The sequence below is a fragment of the Drosophila gunungcola genome, unplaced genomic scaffold (genome assembly GCF_025200985.1).
Source record: "Drosophila gunungcola strain Sukarami unplaced genomic scaffold, Dgunungcola_SK_2 000225F, whole genome shotgun sequence".
In the NCBI taxonomy this organism is placed as follows: Eukaryota; Metazoa; Arthropoda; class Insecta; order Diptera; family Drosophilidae; genus Drosophila; species Drosophila gunungcola.
In genome coordinates, this window is record NW_026453386.1 from 46,042 (window position 1) to 70,114 (window position 24,073).

General features: G+C 43.9%; 1 long non-coding RNA gene across 1 annotated transcript; it reads left to right on the forward strand.

The window, feature by feature from the left end:
* Nucleotides 1–13,591: 13,591 nt before the first annotated feature.
* Nucleotides 13,592–13,981, forward strand: LOC128266020 (uncharacterized). The gene is made up of 2 exons (XR_008269002.1): nt 13,592–13,745; nt 13,806–13,981. It is a non-coding gene; the product is annotated as an uncharacterized LOC128266020 (long non-coding RNA).
* The last annotated feature ends 10,092 nt before the right edge of the window (nt 13,982–24,073 follow it).

Genomic DNA, 24,073 nt, shown 5'->3' on the forward strand with positions numbered 1-24,073 from the left:
TTGAGCTTGGCATCCCACCCGGCGTGTCCGACAGAGTTGAACAAATAAAGTCCTTCGACAAAGAACCGTGGGTTTAGAAGGAAAGTGGTCTTGAACTAGCTTCCTGCCTACAAGGACTGCATTGGCGAACTCCGGCGTATGCCGGACGGCTTTACTTGGTTCATCACGTTGTTTCACTGGTTACTGGTTCAATTGATGACTGTTACTTATTGACTTGGTAGAAAACGACTGATCCAGCTACCTGCGCTCGGCCTGCTTATATAGGCCTCTATTTACCACTAGTTATCGGCGTCTCCTTGCCCCTGGTCCAAAGTACACGGTTTTATTGTTGGACCTATCGCTTTCTGCGCACGGCACCAATATCAGGGTCCGAAGTCCGGTGCCGTCCCGTTACATCTTTCTGCCCACGGCCCTTCGCTGCTCTCTTGTATTGCTGTCCCTATCGGACTCTCCCTATCCTTGTTTGGTGCTCAGGGCACTACTCTCTCTCTCTCTCCGCACTATCGTTATTACGGGCGAATTCGCCGCGTAACTGGTAACTGGTAGGCCACTGTTTGCATGCGCTTACTATGCTTGCTTTCTAACTTGTGGGGAGTTATTCAACTCCTCACAACATACATCTTTTTTGCTGCCACTATCGGTACATGTGAGGACTGTTGATTTTCGCAGCCCCAACTCTTCTTCGGAGTCCTGAGAATTCGGCACTGGGTGAAGCCATCAAGATGAGCGTTGACGTAAGGAGCTTGGTCCACTAAACTACAGTGTCCTTAAGCTCAGATGCTGCGCAGCCTCTTGACACTATGTCCGCGGGATTGTTCTTGCCCGGAACGTGCCTCCAAATAATTTTTAAAGTTGTTTATTGCACCTCAGAAATCCGGTTGGCGACGAAAAAGCTTAGCCTGGACTAGTGCATGGTTAGACACTGTAGAACAATTCTTGAATCCGTCCAAAAGAAAACGGTATTAATGTATTTTTCGAATTTTTCCTTAACCTTGGCCCATTTTTGACACAATAAATATGCGGTGCACAATTCTAGCCGCGGCAATGAAATTGCCCTTATTGGGGCCACTTTAGACTTTGCGATAATTAGTATTGATTTAAACTCTCCATTTAAGTCTGCTCGAAGATCGTCCCAGTTTAGACGGTGCATCCACAACTCTTGGACCAATATTTTGCATCGAATAACGACTGGTGATACGAGCCATACCAAGTACGTGCAGAACTGTGAGAGCTGCCTCGTGTACAAGCCCAGTCAGCTGCTGGCAGCCGGAAAAATTCTCACACAGATCCCAGAGGAGCCCTGGGCCACAGTATGCGCCATTTCTTTGCGCCATTTCTTTGCGCCATTTCTTTGCGCCACTTCCTCGGTCGAAGCACGGGAACTCGATGCTCCTAGTGCTCGTAGATCGGTTCTCGAAGTGGACGGAAAAAGTGTCAATGCGTAGGGCTACCATTGAGACGCTGGAAAAGGCAATCCGGAAAAGGATTGTCTCAAGGTACGGCGTGCCGAAGGTCCAATTCACAGCACGGCGTTCCAGCGGTTCTTGACAGAGTTTGGAGTGCGGCACCAGTTCACAGCCCCGTACACTGCCCAGTTTGCCGGAAAGGACCAGAGAACGTGGTATAAGAAATGCCCAGAATTGCCAAGCGCGTTTTTTGATGAAGAAACCCTGTCGAAAAATGCGAAGAAAATAAACGAAGTCTTCGAGCTGGTCAGACGGAACATTTAAAATGCGGCGCAGGATCAGGCTTGCCACTCTCCGGAGGCGCCCTTGGAAACCACAGATCGGAGACATGGTATTGGCCAAGGAGCACCATCTATCCAAGGCCGCAGAAGGATTCGCAGCGAAACTGGCCCCCAGATACGAAGGGCCGTTTAAAATAATTAATTTCGACTCTCCGGTTATTTGCAACCTGCGGCACGAAAACACGGGCAAAGAAAGAAAAACACACATAACCCAGTTAAAACCGCAAAGCAAGGAGGGGCAGTCTCAACAAATCTGTCGTATCGGAGGAGCACTGTACCCTAACCGAAGAAAAGGGGAAAACGATACACGGTATCGAACTTAACAAGGAGCGAGTCCCGTTACCGGTACACGTCGCCGCGAATAACCGAACCGAGGATGCGCGAAAAGAACCGAGTTCATCGACGGCGCTGCACGAAGCAGGTCGTTCGAAAAAAGATCGTCCTGATGAGCGCACGCAGCAGCAGCAACAAACAAGTGGAGCACCAGGTGAGGGAGGAGCGCGATAGGGAAGAGCCAGTGGCGAAGCACCTGCTCAGATGCTGCGCAGCTTCTTGACACTATGCCCGTGGGATTGCTCTTGCCCGGAACGTTCCTCCAATTAATGTTTCTAGTGGTTGATTGCATATCAGAAATCCGGTTGGCGACGAAACAGTTTAGCCTGGACTAGTGCAGGCGTACAGGTGAAACGATGCTGCGCTTGGTGATGACAGTGATTGTAGGTAGTGTATACCTAAAACAGAACACATCTAGTTCGGGCTGCCACGACATGCCCAATACCTTCGTTACATCTTTGGTATCAACCTTGAATTGAAACTCTGCTCCGTTGCCTCCTATTTTGCTTGTGTTCCATTTTGCAAGCTCTAATCCAGCCTTAGAAAGTATGCTGGTGACCTCTGCAGCCTTGAGATGAAGCTCTTCGACACTGTCTGCTCCATTAAGGAGGTCATTGATGTACATCTCTTCCTTAAGTACGGCTGCTCCGATGGGAAACTGCAGCAGTATATTTCAAGCTCCTGATTGCTAGAAATGGTGCGCAGGACATGCCGTACGTGACAGTGTTGAGCTAAAACAATTCCAGAGACGCAGCAGAGGATTCTCTCCAGAGAACAAGTTGATACATACGATCGTCTGGTGATACTTCAAATTGGCGATACATCTTGCAGATATCAGCTACAAGTGCATGTCGATGTATACGAAAGGCTAGAAGTGTTAAGATAAGATTTTGCTGGATGCTTGGCCCAATCAACAACAATTTATTCAAAGAAAGGTTCGACGTTGTTTTGCACGATACAACAAACACAACACGCAGCTTGGTACTCGTGCTTTCTGATCTAAGGACTTTAAGATGCGGGATTACATAATGGGTCTTCTGCGAGTCGAAATCAGATGCCAATTGCATGTGATTCAGAGCTATGTATTCATTTATGAATTTCACGTACATCTCCCTTAACAACGGATTGCGGTTCAACCTGCGTTCTTTTTGCAGAAACGGGGGTTTTGCAATTTCAAAAGACTTACCTAGCTTGTGAGGGTTCTCTTTAAAGGGCAAGCAAACTTGGACCCGTCCAAATGTGAGAAACTCTATGTTTGCCAAAAAATGCTGTTCGCTTTCCTCCTCTATTAGCCAAAACCTTTCTAATGCATCTTGCAGCTCCGTGGAACGTGCCATGTTGCATTTTTTGATTTGTGATTGCGGAAGTTCAAAAACCTTTCCGCCAACCAAGTGCAGTATTGACCAGGCAAAGAAGGCCAGCACCCAGAGAAATTTTGCCATTTGAAAGTAAATCAAAAAACTCTTGATGAGTAAGTCAATCTTGTGAGGCATGTAGAATCCTGGTTCTGCAAGGTCAATCTCTCTAGGTATGTTCCATTGTGAAGTGTCAACGAAACGCTCTGGCTGATTAAGCGATATTGTCCTCGCTACAGCGAATTGTAAATGGCATTCATTCCATTACTGATAGTCGTGTTCGAATAGTTGTTGAGACAGAAAATCGCATATGCGTTCTGACATCGCCTATTCCAGAAATGTCATACTTGGCAAACTTTTCAGAGATGAAATTTATTTCAGAGCCTGAGTCAGGCAAAGCTCTGGCTGGCTGAAATATTTCGAACTTAGTGCCATCACCCTGTGCCGCAACAACGACAACAACGACTCACGCAGCGCAGAAATGGTATCCAAGATACAACGAAGATCTGCGGGATCAGATCTTTTCATCATTTGAATATCAAAAAAGCTAGAAATGTCCTCTTTGAAAATCAAAACCTTTTTATCGTAGCGCTCAATTAACTGCTTTAACGCCTTAGGAAATTGATTTCGGACACTTGAAAGGGAGCTACGACACTCAGAGCGGCTACAGACAAACAGCTAAGCAAGTAGTTGATTTTGTCACCATGCTAGTAAAGGCAGTGATAAACTTTATATAGTCACCATACTTCCCGTCGAAATTAGGTAGCTTTAACGATGGTAAACGTTTATGGTGCCCAGTGCGTAATTTACTAACGAATTAAAGAAACTTACATCTTCTGGCCCGTCCTTCTTTGTTGCCCCAATACGAATGATGATAATTGCCTTGGTGTCAATGAATACGTCCTCCAATTCTTGAGTTACTCAATTGTTGGCTCATTTATTTGCATACCAGCTGCACAAGTGTGTGTGTATATGATCAGAGTGGAATGACAAAAACAGCGCTTGCATTTGCGAGTCTAGCTTACGGTTTTTCGTCCCCTTTGTGCCACTGTTCCTCAGCTTGCGAAACTGTACTTGCGACGGTTATGAGGTGTGTAAGCCCAACGATGCTTCCGGAGATCCAACGATCATGCCAAATGCACTGTCAATAGGCTGATGAAGTGCAATGCGAGCCGAAAACACGCCAAGTATTCTGGCGGTATAGCGATTCTGGAATCTATTTCTCCGCCGAATGCTGAGTGAATGATTCTGTGTGCGAATAGGATTTATGTTGGGTCTTGCCGAGTGCAGAGTCCTGTCACGGTCGCCAAAATGTGTGGACTCTGCCCATATGCAGAGTTATCAGATTAAAACGTCCGAGTTGTTTCGATCTCTAATATGAACTGATTTTAATGTTCAAGTTTGAGATTACAAAGAGCGATATGTATGTATAAAAGCGAATTCAAAATACAAACATATGATTACAATTAGCGGTAATTAAGTAGTACAAGTTGGAAAAGAATTCAAATTAATCAACTGTTTTTAAACAAGGTTATTTATAAACAAATACTAATAAAATGTAAATTGGCATTCAGTTTTTATGACATCGAACAGGTGGTTTCGTCAAGTGTTGAATTATACCTTGGTTGGTAATTGGCCAGTTTTCTCTTTTTGATTGTTCTTGGTAATTAATAAGATTCTGCAACTTTCACGGGTTTATTCATCGACACTTTTTTTGTAATGTTTACTTAGTATTTATATGACAATTTTTTTAGAATTTTCTAATATAGCAATTATTTTAGTATCTATTGCTTTAGAGCTAGATTTGAAGTTAGTATATATGGGATCCTTTTTTTTGGGGGGTTTTTAGGGAACCACTAATTTTTATTGAGTAATACACGTTGCGTAGTGGCCATCAGGTAATTAATTTAATTTATAATATATTAATCGTGTTGTTTCCCTTTTTTATAGGAATTGTGGCAGCGGACCTGCTGCTGCTGTCCCCGGCTATTAGAAAGGAGACAGGATGCGGCTGAGGCATGTAAATGGAATTTTTAATTCCTTTTATGATAGTGTATGATGTTTTTTTTCATGTTGTAACGAGCTGATTTTCTTGGTTTATCTGGTCGCTACGAATATCGATCGGCTAGCTCAGAAGATGTAAGTGTTCGTCTCACCAAATTTATATAAACGTGACCGCACTATTGATCAGTGAAAACGCACAGAAAGATTAAGAGTATAAGTTAACAATCAACTCCCAGTTTAGGCTGAGCAGGCCAGTTCTTATTCGTGTATTAATATTAATCATTTATCATGTTTATCATTCTCTAGTATTAATCACTTTTATTATTATTATTATTATTACAGTTCTCCCTCATGCATGGTCCACCCTAAATTGGGTCCACCTTATTGGCCCTGAGCCAGCACATTGTGCCATTCCTAGCCGTGGCTCCTTTTCATTGGCTGACAGCGATCGTATGACTTCTGCAAAATGTGCAAGGTCAGCGGTAGGCCAAAGTCTACACATACACAACACACAAATACCAATGCATACAATTACCTATGCCCAGCAATAGGATGTTTTTACGTATATATAAAAGTGACTCGATTTTCGATTTCTGATTCAGATTTTTATGAGTGCGTGGCAAAAAAAAAAAAAAAAAATATAAAAACATATAACTCAAGTTACGTACACTCGTACTGCCTATTTTTATGTGAAATTAAATATTAATTTACAAGATACTTCCATGTTCTGCGTGTTTATTTAATTTTGTTCGATCTAGATTTTTTTAAGTGCACTATAAATAAAGGAAACCATACGTCTCGAATAACGCACACTGTGCCAAGGCAATCAACATTTATATGAATTAATTATGCAAAGGAATATTTTATTTCTTTGTTAAGGTTGGTCTCTATACGCATTCAGAGGGCCCAGTTGTTTTTCTCCTTGTGTTTCGCTACAATTTTATCCACTGTGCATATATTGAATTTTGTACTGAAGTTATCCAGTGTGTCTGTGCTAATAATACACCCAGTGAAATTGACCTACACTTGTTGTCACCGTTCTGTATTTTAATTTTGTTCTTGGGACAAATTAATCCAACATTTTTGTGTTTTAGGTTAAATTTTTCGCTAAATTTTTCGGCTTTACATCACCAAAGTGGCCCGTCGAAACCTCTTGTCTTGAGCCCAATCGTCAAACCCTCGTATCTCCCCGCGCCCCTTAACTGCCAATGAGTTGGGAGTATAGAGAAGTAAAACAGGAAATTTTTTGGGACGATAGCGAAGATAGCGAGGAAGTAGGATTTCGCCCCGAAATTAGGGACACAATTCAACCAGAAATAAACGCAGAAATGATCCAAGCGCTTGTCGCAAATGCGGTCAGCGCCACTCTTAACGAACAGGAAGGGCGTTTTCGCCACAGAATTAGAAGCGGTTAGAACACAGGTTAGCGCGCTGTCAGTGCAAGCGCCGCAGGTGGAGGTCTATAAAAGAGTAGTACCAGACCCTGCAGTAAGATGCGATGTCAAGTTAGACATAGTAAAGTCTCTGCCGACGTTCAGTGGAAGCCACGATGAGTACGTTTCGTGGAGGCAGGCTGCATCAGATGCCTATGAAGTATTCAAGAAATACGATGGCAGCGAGGCACACTACAAAATTTGCGGACCCGCTCGGTCACTACTTACGTCCCACAATACGGTGCTAAACTTCGATGCATTTATAGCCAGACTAGGTTGCACATATGCGGACAAAACGTCCTTGAGAGTGTTACGTCAAAATTTAGAAATGGTGCGGCAAGGAGATTCCGACCTTATGACGAAGTGGAGAGGAGACTCACCCTCGTCACCAACAAGATAGTCATATCTCATAATATGGACACGGCAACGATATTGAACAAGGAGGTTAGGGACGACGTCCTACATGCCTTCATTGCAGGGTTAAAAAGACCTCTCAAATCACTCGTGCTGCCAGCACAGCCTAAGGACCTTCCGTCCGCACTAGCTTTAGCGCGGGAAGCTGAGAACAGCATTGAAAGAAGTGCATTCGCGGCATCCTACGCGAAGGCAATAGACACAATAATAAGGGTCAGGGAAGGCAGTGGAGAGGTGAGGATAAAAATACGCACTTCGTCCCTAAACAAAACCAAAGTAAGTCTCATGAGCACAATCCCTGGCCAAAGCGCAGGGATTCTGATTCCTTAGACCAGAATAAAGTTCAGCCCATGGAGGTAGACCCTTCAACGGCTAAATTCAGACAAGAAACAAGCTGGGGAAAGCCTCAAAGTAACAACAATTACAAAAGGCAGAACTCGTCCCAGCGTCAATCGGACCAAAGACGCCAACGCGTTAACAATACGGCCCAATCCCAACAGGAGGTAACAGCTGAGGCTGAGGTTAACACCATTGAAGAAGATAGCGACTCCGCCGAGCTTAACGACCTTCTCCATTTTTTAGGGAGCGTTCCCGACTGCCGTTCGACGAGCGACAGTTGGCTGGCAAATCAATAAAAATTCTCATCGACACCGGGGCGGCAAAAAATTACGTGAAGCCCGTAAAGGAGCTAAGAAACGTAATGCCGGTCGAAACCCCCTTCACTGTGAGCTCTATTCACGGCTCCAGTGATGTTAAAAACAAGTGCATAATGCGCATTTTTGGACTAGACGTCCCATTTTTCCTCTTGGATACATTGGATAATAGGCTTCGATTCGCTAATGCGAGCAGGAGTAATAAAACACGCAAACGTCACCGAAAAGCTCAAATTTTTTGCCGATTTGTCAAAATGTCAACTTCACAAAAATCGATGACATAGTGTTGCCAAGTTCGGCTAAAGCCGAATTCAAAAAAAATTATTCTGAAAAGAATTAAGGTGTTTTCGACCTCTAACGAGGCGCTCACCTTCAACACATCGGTCATCGCTACTATTCGAGCTACGAGTGACGAACCTGACTACTCCAAGTTATACCCCTATCCTATGGGGGCAGCAGACTTTGTAAACAATGAAATCAAAGAGCTGCTGCAAAATGGCATAATCAGGCCATCCAGATCCCCATACAACAGCCCTGCCTGGGTGGTTGACAAAAAAGGGACTGACGATAATGGCAGTAAGAAGAAGCGATTAGTAACAGTCGCCGATCGCTATCCCATGCCGAGCATACCCATGATTCTAGCGAACTTGGGAAAAGCCAAATATACCTGGCTGAAAAGGACCGAGAGAGGACCTCGTTCTCAGTTAATGGTGGGAAGTACGAATTCTGCCGACTACCCTTCGGCCTAAAAAACGCTGGGAGTATTTTCCAAAGAGCCATCGACGATGTGCTGCGGGAAGAAATCGGCAAAATATGCCACGTCTACGTTGACGATGTTATCATCTTCTCCGAAAATAAAACGGAACATGTCAAGCATATTGACACGGTGCTTAAGCGCCTACTCGATGCCAACATGAGGGTGGCACGAAAAAAGAGAGCGTTGAGTTCCCAGGGTTCATGGTCACCAGAGGAGGAACAAAAACAGACCCAGAAAAGGTTAGAGCAATAAAAGAGTTCCCAGAACCAAAAAATCTGTTTAGCCTCAAGTCCTTCCTAGGCCTGGCGAGCTATTACAGAAGCTTTGTAAAAAACTTGGCATCAATTGCTAGACCCCTAGCCGCCATTCTCAAAGGGGAAAACGGGACGGTCAGCAAGAATAAGTAGAAAAAAGTAGCTGTCAGGTTTAATGAAACCCAGCAAAATTCAATCACCGTTTTACTTAACCACTGACGCCTCAGCGAGTGGAATAGGCGCGGTACTGTCCCAGAACAAAAGACCTATTACCATGATTTCACGCACGCTAAAAGACTGCGAGCTGAACTACGCCACCAACAAAAGAGAATTATTGGCGACTCTAAAATTACCTGTACGGTAACAATGAGGTACGGATCTTCAAAGACCACCAGCCTCTCACGTATGCGGTATCCGATATAAATACCAACGCTAAAATCAAGCGATGGGAAGCATTCATTGATGAGAACAACGTTTTTTTACACACCCGGAAAACAAAACCTAGTAGCTGACGCGCTATCGAGGCAACCCCTGAATAATTTAGAGGCTGAGGCTCAGTCTGACGCGGCCACGGTGCATAGTGAGCTTTCGCTCTCGAACACCATAGAGACCACAGACAAACCTCTTAACTGCTTTGGAAACCAAATTATTTTGGAAGAAGCGAACCAACCGCTTCGGCGAGATTTCATAATCTTCGGAAATAGAACTCGCCATATCATCAATTTTAACAATCAACAAGGACATGCTTGTTGAATCCGTTAAAGAGATCATCAACGCCAACGTTGTGAACGCGATTCACTGCGATTTCCGTGCAATGGCTCGCATCCGACATGCCTTGAGGCAGGAATTTCCTGCGACAAAGTTCTGGCATTGTAAAACCTTTGTCAGTGACATAACCAACGCTAATGAACAATTGGAAATCACTAACACCGAACACAATCGCGCCCAGGAGAACGCAAAACAAATTCTCCGGGATTATTACTTCCCGAACATGTCAAAATTATCCAGCGAAGTGGTCGCAAATTGCAAGGTCTGCAATAAAGCCAAATACGACCGCCATCCCAAGAAACAGGAATTGGGAACTACGCCCATCCCATCAAACGTTGGGGAAATGTTGCATATTGACATTTTTTCGACCGACAAAAAAATTTTCTTAACTTGTATTGATAAATTTTCCAAATTCGCTATCGTACAGCCCTTGATTTCTAGAGCAATAATAGATGTACGAACACCTATTCTTCAATTGGTAAATTTTTATTCTAACACCAAGACCATATACTGCGACAATGAGGCCTCCTTTAATTCGGAGACAATCACATCATTGCTGAAAAACCAATACAGCATCGACGTTGTCAATGCGCCACCGCTACACAGTAGCAACAATGGCCAAGTTGAGAGATTTCACAGTACCCTGGCGGAAATAGCCAGATGTATCAAAATTGATAAAAAAAATTGAGGATACCGTGGAACTAATATTGAGGAATACTATAGAATACAACAGGTAGCTACATTCGGTCACAGAGTCTAAGCCGGTAGAGGACATCCACGCCAGCAGCGATGAGCTGGCAATTAAAACCAAGATTGACAAAGCACAACAATCCAACCTAGACAGGGTTAATCCTTCTAGGAAAAACAGAGTCTTCGAAGTCGGTGAAAGAGTACACCTTCGCAACAGCAATAGATTAGGGAACAAATTGACACCGCTTTATTCAGAAGAACGTGTAGAAGCAGATCTGGGAACATCTGTTCTCATTAAGGGGAGGGTGGTCCATAAGGACAACATTAGGTAGGCACTCCACTCGCCACATTCGAAATTTTCTGAACTTGTATTGATAAATTTTCCAAATTCGCTATCGTACAGCCCTTGATTTCTAGAGCAGTAATAGATGTACGAACACCTATTCTTCAATTAGTAAATTTTTATTCTAACACCACCACCATATACTGCGACAATGAGGCCTCCTTTAATTCGGAGACAATCACATCATTGCTGAAAAACCAATACAGCATCGACGTTGTCAATGCGCCACCGCTACACAGTAGCAACAATGGCCAAGTTGAGAGATTTCACAGTACCCTGGCGGAAATAGCCAGATGTATCAAAATTGATAAAAAAATTGAGGATACCGTGGAACTAATATTGAGGAATACTATAGAATACAACAGGTAGCTACATTCGGTCACAGAGTCTAAGCCGGTAGAGGTCATCCACGCCAGCAGCGATGAGCTGGCAATTAAAACCAAGATTGACAAAGCACAACAATCCAACCTAGACAGGGTTAATCATTGTAGGAAAAACAGAGTCTTCGAAGTCGGTGAAAGAGTACACCGCTTTATTCAGAAGAACGTGTAGAAGCAGATCTGGGAACATCTGTCTCATTAAGGGGAGGGTGGTCCATAAGGACAACATTAGGTAGGCACTCCACTCGCCACTTTCGCCCTTATATTAAAACCCAATCTTTGCTAAATTCCCACAGTCCCATATGAGGAAGCTACTGGAAGTGGACATTGAGCATGCGCGAAACCTATTGAAGGAACTTAAGATACACCATAGAATGGCCAGGAGCCTTGATTTTTTGGGCTCAGTTCTTAAGGTCGTGGCGGGTACACCGGACGCGGACGATTTAAGTAGAATCAACTCCAATCAAGCTTCGCTTATCGAGGCTAATAATAGACAGGTTATAATTAACACAGAGACACAGAAACACATCAACCTACTCACAGACACAGTAAACAAGATCCTCAGTGAGAAGAAGGACGGGCTTGTTGACTCAGGCCATTTGTATGAAACACTCCTCGCCAGGAATAGAATGTTAATATCAGAAATCCAAAATTGTATGATCATTATCACTCATGGTAAAAATAATATCATCAATCCTACTATTTTTAATCACAATGACTTAAAGGCTATTTGTGACGAACAGCTCACAAAGGTCCCAATAGTCAACCCTATGGATGTATCTAGGATTAAAATTCTTCAAAATAATGTTCTTGTCCACGTTATAGTCCAGTATCCTAGAGTTAAGCGTATTTGTAAAAAAGTCCTGCTCTTCCCTGTCGCGCACTACCACACGATGCTTCAAATAGAAGACAACATCGCGGCGGAGTGTAGTGACGGAATCCTGGCAGTCTCCGATTGCACTTCCACCAACTTGGCCACATTTTGCAAAAAAGCGCCCCACGACTCCTGCGCCAGGCAATTACATGCAGGTGGGGCGGCTACACGCCGGACTCGGCCCAGCAATCTGGAACCCCTTACAATTGTGGACGACGGGGTAATTATCGTTAATGAGAAACTGACGAGGATCACCATCGATGACGGTCCCACAGCAACCATTTATGGGGACCCACCTCATCACCTTTGAGAGAAAGGCGGTGATCAACGACTCCGTTTATTTGAACCTCAACCACTCAGTGAATATGAGCTGAGTCTGCTATTGCTACAGCGGATGAATGAGCATAACCTGCGTTTAATGCAGGAGCTCCGGGATGACGTGTCGGATGGAGGTTCCCCTAGGATTTGGTTCGCCGCAGGAGTTGCCGTCAGCCTCACGCTATGCGGCTTAGTCCTGCTCCAACAAAACTGCAGGCGCAAACGAGAGGCAGCCCAGCTACAAAAATCCATTGACGAATTGCCTGTCGCCGAGTACGGCGTCTAATTTAAGGGGGGAGTAGTTAACAACCAACTCCCAGCTTATTCCTGTATTAATATTAATCATTTATCATGATTATCATTCTCTAGTATTAATCACTTTTTATTATTATTATTATTATTATTACAGTTCTCCCTCATGCATGGTCCACCCTAAATTGGGTCCACCTTATTGGCCCTAGAGCTGAGCCAGCACATTGTGCCATTCCTAGCCGTGGCTCCTTTTCATTGGCTGACAGCGATCGTATGACTTCTGCAAAATGTGCAAGGTCAGCGGTCTGCCACGGGCATCCGCCTATGCATGACCTTTTGTTCAATCGTAAGTTTAGTTTTAATTTGGATTTGAAATAAACAGCACTAGCTCGGTCATAAAATACCGGCTTTAGCCGTTAAATTGATTCTGATTATTGAATTTGGATATCGTGCCTTAAGGGCCGTGACAACGGATATAGGTATCTCCCACCATACCTTCGGAAGAAGTAAGGAGTCGAAGCGACCACCCGACTCCCCAGCATTGTTGCCATTTTAGCTTATTTCAAGCTAAATAGCTTGTAAAATACTTGAAATGCATATAGCTTAAAATCTGGCTTATTTCAAATTTCATTTAGCTAATTTCGGCTTAAAAAAATTTATAAAAAAAAATCAGAGAAGATTGTAAAAACTTCATCAAGGCTTTAATTATTCAACTAAGGGAGAGGTAAGCTTTAATTGAATTTTAATAAAATGATATGTATTAATCTGCAGCGTAATTTCAGACTTCCTGATAACATTGAAGTACTAAAACAAATGAATATTTTCGCCGTTGGCAATATTTAATTATAATATTTAATAATAAAATTATTTCGTTGTTGGAACATTTCAAATATGAAAATATTGATGAAATAGTATCCCAATTTGGAAAAATCCACCTTATTAATTGGGAAAAAAAGGAAATAACTATAGAGTTTTGGTCAGAAGTTTTGAGTATAAGGATGCTGGCTAGAACAAAGCTTTCGAGCAACTGGCGTTATTTGCTTTGCACATTCTTTCACTGCCATGGTCGAATGCTGCGGTTGAGAGGGTATTCAGCCAAATGAACATGGTCAAAACAAAGTTGCGCAACAAAATGAATTTAAAAAGCTTGAACGCAATTTTAAGAATAAGGTTTGTTTTTGAAATTTTAAATTATTTATAATATACTAAGTATTTTTTTTTATGTTATAGATATGGACTGCGACGTCATGGCAAATGTTGCCATGACTACATACTTCCAACGAAATACCTCGCTTTAGTCAGCTCATCCGCTAAATATATGGAATCGAATGATGAAGTCGATGAAATTATTTCTTTGCTCTAATAGCTATATAAATATAATATCAATAAAAGTAAAAAATCAACTATTTTAATGTTTTCCATGGTTAGCTTATTTTTAGCTTAATTTTTTTAATTTTTAGCTTATTCTAGCTTATTTTTTCTTCAATCTAGCTTATTTTATCTCTCAAAATCTGGCAACACTGCTCCCCAGTGGCTGCCAACTTTGGTGGTCACCAATACTCAACCAGCGGCAGTATCCTACTGCCAGCCCCCCACGGATATAATACCTACCGGCTCTACCCCTGCCAAGGAGGAGCCGCTAGCCGGCACGGACATTTAAATAATTTATACAAAGATCTTTTACTCGCCCACTTGACCCTTGGCCTGGGTTTTAAATTGAATTGTATAAATATGCTCCGCCGTCGGTTCCTTCCACGTTGAACGGCTCGCTGGATTGTGATTGCAGCGAAGTTTTGTTCCCCTGTTGCATTTGGCTCGGAGGGGTTTCAGGGATTAGGGATGCGTTCCCAGACTAGGGTGAACAGGCACTGTGCTTTCAAGGCATACGCCTTTCGCAGCCGGAGCCTCCTGTACCTTGCTCTGTCCCCTGGCTTTTACCGCCGGATCCTCGACTATTTCCACATCACTGTCCGAGCTGACCGTGGGCTCCGGCGATTACGCTTCCGTGGATCGACGGCTCCATGGTATCCGTCGCGGGGTTCGGGGGGGCCGTCCTTACCTGGTCCGGATACTGCCCTGCCCTTGGCGGCCATCCTCCTGCGGGCTTCAGCTCTGGTAATGCGAGTGCGCATGTTGACATTCCCTTTATAATTGGCTCCTCTCGCTGGCGGCTCTTCCGACAATGACTCGGTTCTCGATTGTTCCTTGTGACCCTCTCGTTATTTCCCTCGGGCGTTCCTTTTTGGGTGTTTGTAATACCGTTGCTTTTCTCATGTAACCCTTCTCAATGTGAGTTCGTCGTCACTCGGGCTTTACGGTTCAGCTTTGCTGTGCCATTTCTGCCTTTACATCGGCAGACGTTGGCTTCAGTCTTGTTTCTGCCGTATAGACTCTAACGACGCTACGGTACGAGCTCCTGTTCACCAATGCTAACTGAGCCTTTTCCTTTCTTTGGTCCTCGGCAGCTTCAGTTTGTGTGCCGTATAGACTCTAAAAGCGCTATGGTACACAACCTGGCCTGAAGCTGTCGTCTGGCCGTTCTCTGCTATGCGCATCACCTTATACCACGCGGCGGTCAACTGATGACTCTGGCTCTATGCCCGACACAGAATCAGTTTGCCGCGTTTTCTGGGTCACTATTCCTCCATGTTTCCTGCGTTCTATAAGGACTCTGGTACCTACCCGACGCTATAATCCGCTCTTTTTGTTGTTTTATGCTCGTGTTGTCCTGCGTTCTATAAAGACGGTGATACCTGCCCGACGCTATAGTCCGCTCTTTTTGTTGTTTTATGTCCGTGCTGTCCTGCGTTTTATAAAGTCTGTGGTACCTGCCTGACGCTATAGTCCGCTCTTTTGTTGTTCCATGCTCGTTTTGTCCTGCGTTTTATAAAGACTCTGGTACCTGCCCGACGCTATAGTCCGCTCTTTTTGTTGTTGCATGCTCGTGATGTCCTGCGTTCTATAAAGACTCTGGTACCTGCATGCTCCTGACTTCTATATAGACTCTGGCATATGCCCGACGATATAGTCCTCACCGCTTGTTGTTGCCTGCCCGTGTTGTCCTTGCTTGTCTGTACCGAGTTTTTGTGTTTGTTGTTTAAGCTAACTGACGTGGACGGTTCTTTCCTTTTGTGTTTTCTTGTGGCGGATTCTACAAATGACTGGTGAGACAAAGTCTATCACCGTATATGGTCCGTCATATCTCGGCGCTAGCTTTGCCGCGAAACCCTCGGCTGCCTTCGACAGATGGTGCACTCTCGCCCAGACCTTTTCACCAATCGCTGGATTCCATTGCCTCCTTCGTAAATTATAACGACTCTCTGTTTTGCAAATTGAGCTGTCATGCGGTGTATATGGCGCTGTGAATTGTTGCTTCTGCCCATTTCGCTGAGGAGTTTCTAGAACGCTCTGCTGGCAAACTGTACTCCATTGTCCGTTAATACCACCTTTGGGGCTCCGAAACGCCTTTTGAAGTGTGTCTGCCGTGGCTGTACGTATTGGCACCAATTCTGTCCACTTTGAAAATCTATATATCAGCACTAGCAACATCTGGGTACCATGCTTCGATCTTAGCAATAGTACGAAAAAGCCTGCGCATACTGTTGCGCATGGTTCTTCGGGTATCTGCGTAAGAATCTTTCCAGCTGCCTGCATCTGGTTAGGTTTGTATTTAAGACATGTCTGGCATTTTCATACGTGTGCTGGGCGTCCCTATGCATTCCTGGCCAGTTTTATCAAGCCGTCAGCCTTGCAATCGTTTTTCGACTTCCCACATGTCCGACGGCTTGTGAGTCGTGTGTATTGATTCATTTTTGTAATCCCATTTAATTTAAGAAAAAGATTGATTTTCGGTTTATTTAACTGGAGCGGCTGTAGTTTGCGCTTCCAGCTCTCAGGAGTTTCTTGTGCTTTACAAATTTACTTAAAAGCTAAAGAGCTCTGAGTCTCGTAGCTGAGACGGAGACGGATATATATTCTAAAATATATAGCTATGCTCACTTAGGCTGGAGCGCGGAGGTATATGCACATACATGAAGTCCGCTCGTGATTCAGTTATGCTGACACTTGCACTTTCTGTTTTCGGGCCAAGGGATAGCGATCGGTTGGTATTTCGGCTACTTGGGTTTATGAACGGGACTTTGAATTAGGTAAACACTACAACGAAGTGTTACAGTGTGTTCCCTTTTAGTACTCTTGGTACAGTGGGTGCTCGATATATGTGCATACTACATCTCCCTCCTGTTGAAAGATAACGTAATATAATAAAGTTTTTTTTTTTTTATACAATTTTATTTTTTGTTATGTTATCTCTATCTCCTTTTGATCTACCTTATAAGGACCTGTATATATTTGAAATCTAGTTTATGTCCTGTTTCATTTTTCAATAAAACCAGATATATTTTTAACTCAGAATCTAAATTATTTTTGTCGGAAGCGCAGTGCGGATAAGCCTATCAGGAAAATCCGCCCTGACGCCCTTTTTATAGCTGGGGCAGAAGCCACTCCTAAAGCGAAATCCTAAATATATAAATAGCTGGAGGGAGTCCGCAAGAATGTGCGCAGAATAAAACGCACTTCCAAGGGAGAGCTGTTTCTGGAACTGGAGGGGAAGATATTGGCCGAGTCCTCGGCGACCAAGCTCGCGTACGGGCAATTGTGGAGGAAATCTACTTGGAAATACGCGACCTAGACGATTTGTCCACCAAAGAGGAGGTAGCAGCAGCCGTATCTGCGGCAACAGGCCACCAAGTGGATGCTTCACGGGTCAAAGCCCTTCGCTCAGCTTATGCGGGCACAAAAGTGGCCGTTCTTGGACTGGTGCCACAAATAGCAGCAAAACTTCTCGCAGGGGGAAAGTAAAGGTAGGCTGGTCCAACTGCCGGGTTCTGGAAAGATCGGCCGAACGGCGCTGCTATAAGTGTCTGGAGTTCGGGCATATAGCGGTCCGGTGCAAGAGCGGTGTTGATCGCAGCGCCTGTTGTCTAAAGTGCGGCAAACCGGGGCATAAGGTAGCAAACTGCTCGCACGAAGCAAACTGCTTTCTATGCGTTGGCGCTAGGAAGACAGCGGTCAACCACATAGCAGGTAGCAGGAGATGCCCTATGAGCAAAAAACCGTCAGAAAAGTGAAGATCCTGCAAGTCAACAACAACCACTGCGAAGCCGCGCATGATCTACTAAAGCAGACTGTGCGGGAAATCCAAGCCGACGTCGCGATAATCAGCGAGCCGTATAAAAAGACTTCCGGGCCGGACTACGTACTGGATACTACGAAGTCTGCGGCGATCTTGACAATTGGGTCATCCTGGGCACAGCACTTGAGAGCCGGTTCGTTTTCCATTCGAGCTACGGTGAACGAGGTAGCAATCTACACCTGCTATCTGCCACCACGCCTCTCTCTCCAGGAGTTCGCGGCAGTTCTGGACGAACTGGTGGACGACGCAAGGGGAAGCCGAAACGTTATCATTGCTGGCGATTTTAACGCGTGGGCCGTGGAGGGGGGTCATTCTTTACGAACAGCAGAGGGAGAACACAGCTTGAAGCCATTGCGTCACTTGACGTAGCTCTACTACACATTTAGCAGAGCATGAGCAGCTCACTTTTCTCGCAAGCCCGCTGGCGCCTCAGTGGAACTACACTGCAAGCGACCACAAGGCCATCATCTGCGACATAGCATGCGGTCGGCCAGCTTCAACTGTCCGAACAAACAGACGCTTTAACCCAAAGACGTTCCAGGAGGACGCGTTTCTCAGAGGATGGAGAGATCCCGAAACTGGTGAGCACGCGGAAAGCAGCTCGGCGAGGCTTATACGAGCCATGGTGACGGCATGCAAAGCCAGCATGAGGAAAACAAAGAGCCACCATCGGAACCTAGAACCAGTCTTCTGGTGGACTGGGGAAATCGCGGAAGCGCGCAGCGACTGCCTGAGGGCCAGAAGGCGGCAGCAGAGGGCGAGAGGTCGCCCAAATTTTGAGCTTAGGAGGCTGGAGTACGCCGAGAGCCGCAGGACTCTAAAAAGGCTCATTAAGCAATCCAAGAAGTGCTTCCTGGAACTTTGCGACTCAGCTGAGCAGGACCCGTGGGGTTCAGCCTACAAAGTTGTAGTCAAAAAGATGGGCCAGGTAAAGCCCCTCGGCGCCGGAGAAGCTCCCCACATGAAGACGATCGTAGAGCACCTATTTCCAACAGTAACCTCAGTTTCACAGCGCGCGTACGCAGAACCTGCAGACACATCACCAATCAGAATCCAGCCGGACGAAATCAAGAAAGTAGCCAGGGATATGCCCTCAGAGAAAGCACCGGGTCCGGACGGAATCCCAGATACTGCTGTGATGCTAGCCATGATCGAGCACCCAAAAGCTTTCGCAAACGTCTTCAACCAGTGTCTTGCGGAAAACAGGGTGGATTCAAAAGCTGGTTCTGCAACCTAAGCCGAACAAAGTACCGGAGGACCCGTCTTCATTCAGGCCAATATGCCTGATTGACCACGCAGGCAAGGCGCTGGAGCTATGCATCAGTCACAGACTGCAAGCGGCAATCTCAGCATCCGGGGATCTGTCACCCATGCAGTTCGGCTTCAGAAAGGCGAAATCAACCATTGACGCGATCTCTGCACCTAAGGGCACTGCACCGAAGGCGATAGAAGTAACGAGATGGCGGGGAGGCAGCAAGGATTACAGCCTAGTTATGACCCTGGACATCAAAAACGCCTTCAATTCTGGGACATTACCCTGGAAGCACTCCGCCAACTTGGCGTATCGGAGAGCTTGGTAGGCATTGTACAGTCCTACTTTAGCGATCGCTACCTACTCTATGAACTAATAGAGGGGTGATGGAACACAAGATCACCTGTGGAGTTCCCCAAGGGTCTGTACTGGGACCGCTCATATCCAGCCGTAAGAAGTAGAGACAGCGGAAAATTCAAGTCGGTGGCTGCACGATAACATCAACCAGAGCTATACGGTACCTGGGAGTCATGATAGACACAAGACTGTCCTTCATGGAACACCTCGCGGAAGCAAACAAAAAGGCCGCAAACGTCGCTAGAATAATGCTGAACACATGGGGTCCAAAACAAGGGCGAAGACTACTCCTTCAATCGGTTACTCGGTCGACAATGTTGTAGCCGCCCCAATATGGGCCGACGCAGTCGAAATGCATTCATACAGGAAGGATCTCGAATCTACCTATAGACTCTGTGCTCTGAGAGTCTGCTCCGGATTCCGCACAGTATGCGATGACGCAGCTCTAGTCATCTCGGGAATGATCCCCATCGATTTGTTGGCAGTCGAAGCTAAGGAGATCCACGAGGATATCGCCAATCTGGGAAGGCAGTGCACTCCCTCGCAGAGGCGGGAAATTAAGGCGAAGGCAAGAGGAAAAGCCTAGATGCGTGGCAAACTCGTTGGCAGCAATCAACCAAGGGACGCTGGACTCATCGAGTTATACCCGACATCAAAAAGTGGATGCAAAGACCACAAGGAGAGGTAACTTCTGGCTGACCCCAGATACTCAGCGGGCATGGTTGCTTTAGGAGCTATTTAACCAGGTTTGGCCACGACGATGACCCTAGCTGCCTGCAATGCGGTGTTGAGGAAACGGCGGAGCACATCATCTTCACCTGTGTAGTATGCTCATATATAGGGTACACACTGTACCGCTTATATCACTGTAACATTGTAGCATTTGTTTATGTCCGAATATTCCCAGCACTTCAAGTGCAAAGCAATTCGACCCACACAACAATGTTATGCACATCCTAAATGCTGAGTCGGCATGTCTGCATGTGCGGCCGACCATTCGGTTACCATGTGAGCATAACACTCTCTCTCTCATGCGCGGCCGCTGCTGCGCCGCCTAAATACACTTACGTATACATAAACATATATATTGAGATACATAAGCGTGGCCGCGGCGCTGCTCGTGCAGCTATATGAATTGTAAGCCAAGCCAACATTAGTCTTAAGTGAGCATTCTAAAAATGAGTCCCGATCTAAACGGACGAAATAATAAAGCCCAATATATATTATAACATTACAGTGCACTCTTTCTTGTGTTTATAAAATAAAGTCTAACATACATACAACCAACGTTACATGGCGACCGTGACATGTGCGCGAGTAGGAAGTGAGACTGTTTAATTTTTGTCTCTGCGCGCTGTGTAATTTTCGTTATTTTGGCCCCAAAATGCGTAAATCGGCGAGTTTGGCTAATTAGGGCCAGTGCTTAACAAGTGTGGCCGTCCAATGTGGACGATGCAAGCCGATCCCTATCCTCGGCTGTCCAAAATTAGGTTCTCCAGAGCCGCCCTCGAAAATCGTCAATCGAAATCTCCAGCCAGATAAAAAAAAAAAAATAAAAACAGACTTTAGTCTGTGCGATGACCAGCACCGGCGCCGCCTGAGCCCAAAAGGCCCGGACTACAAAAAAAAAAAACAACAAAACAACAAAATCAACAAAAAAAAAGGAAGAAAAAAAAATTGACCAGGACATGTGTGGAAGGAATGGCAAATCCTTCTGCACCAACGATGGAAACTGAAGTGTGGTAGGCAGCCGCCGACTACACCAACGAAGGAAGCATATGAGTGCGGAAGGCAGTCCGCCCTCTTGCACCGTCGTGGGGAGGGCACCTGCTCCTGCTGAGCAAAGGGAACGCACCAACATTACAAGAGGCCCTCGAATTGTGTCCCAGCGATGGACCTCGCCCCCTCACATAGCTGAGTACAGGGCACGACAGGAGTCCAGCAAACCCATCCACAAAAGAAAAGGAGTGGAAAAAGGGTAAAACTCCTGCAACGAGACGATTATTGAAGGACTACAGGAAAATAGCAACAACCCCACAGGAGAAGGAAACACATGAACAAAATATCAAAGAACTGGACAGAATACTTGTAAACGAGCAAAGTAAACGCAACAGGGCTGCATTTATGCCAATAGCCTAAGTTTTCTTTAATTATAAACTTCTAACCCGAGCCGATGCGCGAAAGCGCTGCTCGAAAACACTAAGCACCGTTAGGCTATATACTAACAACAATAAATGATATTGGTTATATAGAGCAAAATATTTTAAATCAGTTATCTGAATATTAACACAAAATTTTTTTTTTTCTTCCAATTTTCAATATTAATAAAATTAAAATTAAGCGACTATGCCACAAGACAATAATTCAATCAGATTTGAATAACTAAATTCCTACATTTTTGTTTGATGACGCTATTTTCTCTGCGTGCTCCTCAGACTTTAAAAGCTAGACAGAAATATTTACGTATATCCACATAAAATCTCTTCATATGAATGAATAACAATAGAATAGATAAATTCTCTGATGAATATCATATTAATTATAATAATACCGATATATTAGAAGTGCATCTACCCAAAATAGGAATCGTAGACGTTAAGTCAGTGGACTCCACTGCTAACGTATTAATAAAGTAGAACCAAACAATATTGACCTATATTGGGTACATGTACTCTTAATAATAATCATTGTCATCTTGAGTGCAAACTTTATTACCAAAATATACAATTGCACAATAAAATGTTTCAAGAAGAAGTATTTAAGTAGAGCACAACGATCTAGATAAGATATAAAAAAAAAAAAAGAAAATTTTCTTTTTCAAAAGATTAGAGTGTTCATTTAATACCCCCCTATAAAAAAAAAATTTTTTTTTGAATTATTTTTGTTTAAATTATGGCATTAACACGATAGAATTGATAGCTGTCCTTGAGGATATAACTACTAAAGATCCAGAATTTAGAATGCGTTGCATTAAATATTCTCCATTGCCATAAAAACTTCATTACAATCACTGAATTTGAATATATTTATATGGAAAAGTTTCAATTTGGAATTAAGCCTTTTGTTTGCTTACAATAAAAAAATAAAGGGTTAATCCTAAATACTTTGCCATACGTCTCAGTAAAAGAGATCGTGGATTACCATTCTATACTCTTTGAAACCACGGTAAAATTACATAGATAATATTGCCATGGAATGGAACGATTTGTATGCGAAATTGAACAAAATAAAAACAGAGTTCGATAAATCCTACAAATCCCTTAAATCAAACAGACCAATTCAGGAAGCACAATAAAAAACACGCAGAAAAAGTAGTAAATTGTTTTAACGAGGCGCGCATATTAATACATGGGCAACGGGGAAAATTAAATGACGACCATCAGAGAAAACCTAATATTGATAAAAGAAAAATTCAATTTGGATATCTCTGTACCTACCATTCTTAATACCGCAATAACAGTTGAAACCGATGAAGAATCAACATTGGAAGAGTCAACTGGTTTAGATCAAACGGAGCAAGAAAATTTTAACGCGGAAATTAAGGAAGAAGATTTAAATAATCTTACTATCCCAGCCGTTTTATTATCAAACGCAGATAATAAAACAGATTCAGAATCAGACTCAAGCGCAAACATAACTAAGAACAATAACTTCGAAATGGCGCACTAATATCGACTTCATTAACACTGCATCAAAGCTTATACCAGTTTTATGGTAAAGCAGAAAACTTAACCAGTTTCATTGATGCATTGCATATTATAGAGTCAATAAAAGGCGAACACGAAAGCCTAGCCGTCTCTATAATAAAGACAAAACTAAAGGGCGTAGCAAGAAATCTAATTGGAAACGAAACAACGGTAGGTGAAGTAATTGCCAAGTTAAAAAGCAACGTCAAAGGCGAAACTGTAGAGGTATTGTCAGCAAAGCTAATGAACCTACAGCAACGAAATAAAACTGCTAATCAATACACATCAGAAATTGAGCAATGACGAAGGCTTTAGAAAGTGCATATAACAGACGGCTTAACACTAGAACTAGCAAGAAGTTATTCCACACAGCACGCAGTAAAAGCAATGACTAAAAACTGCACGATTGATAAGGTAACTAACACAAGAACGAAGCATTTTCAAATTCGTAAACAGCTGCACAGAAGCAACTACACAATTATACACAGCGCGGCGGAAACGCGGACGTGGAAGTATAGAGGTAATTTTCGGTCGTGGTAACAATTATGGTTACTACAACAATATCAACCAAAACAATGGTCGCGCAACTACAGGAACTCAAGGGCGTGGCAACTCGAGCGGAGGCTACAATACAACAATACAAGCAATGTAAGAGTAGCCAATGACACCTCGGGAAACTCCGAACCCTTTAAATGTTTCAACAGTAGAAAAGTAACGGTCCTACTATTATCTCAGTCAGAATATATTCGTCTCATTCACCCATGTGACTACTGGAAAGAAATTGTCTTTTTGGTAGACACAGGTGCCGAAATCTCTATAGTCAAAGAAAATTCAGATAAATCAAACGTACAAATAATAACATAATAAATATACGGGGAATAAACCAAGAAATTACTAATCCAATGCTTAAACATCAATTGAATACAGACTACAAGTACATAATTCCACACGATTTTCATATCGTAGACTTACACTTGCGCTCCCTTGTGATGGCATTTTAGGAATTGAT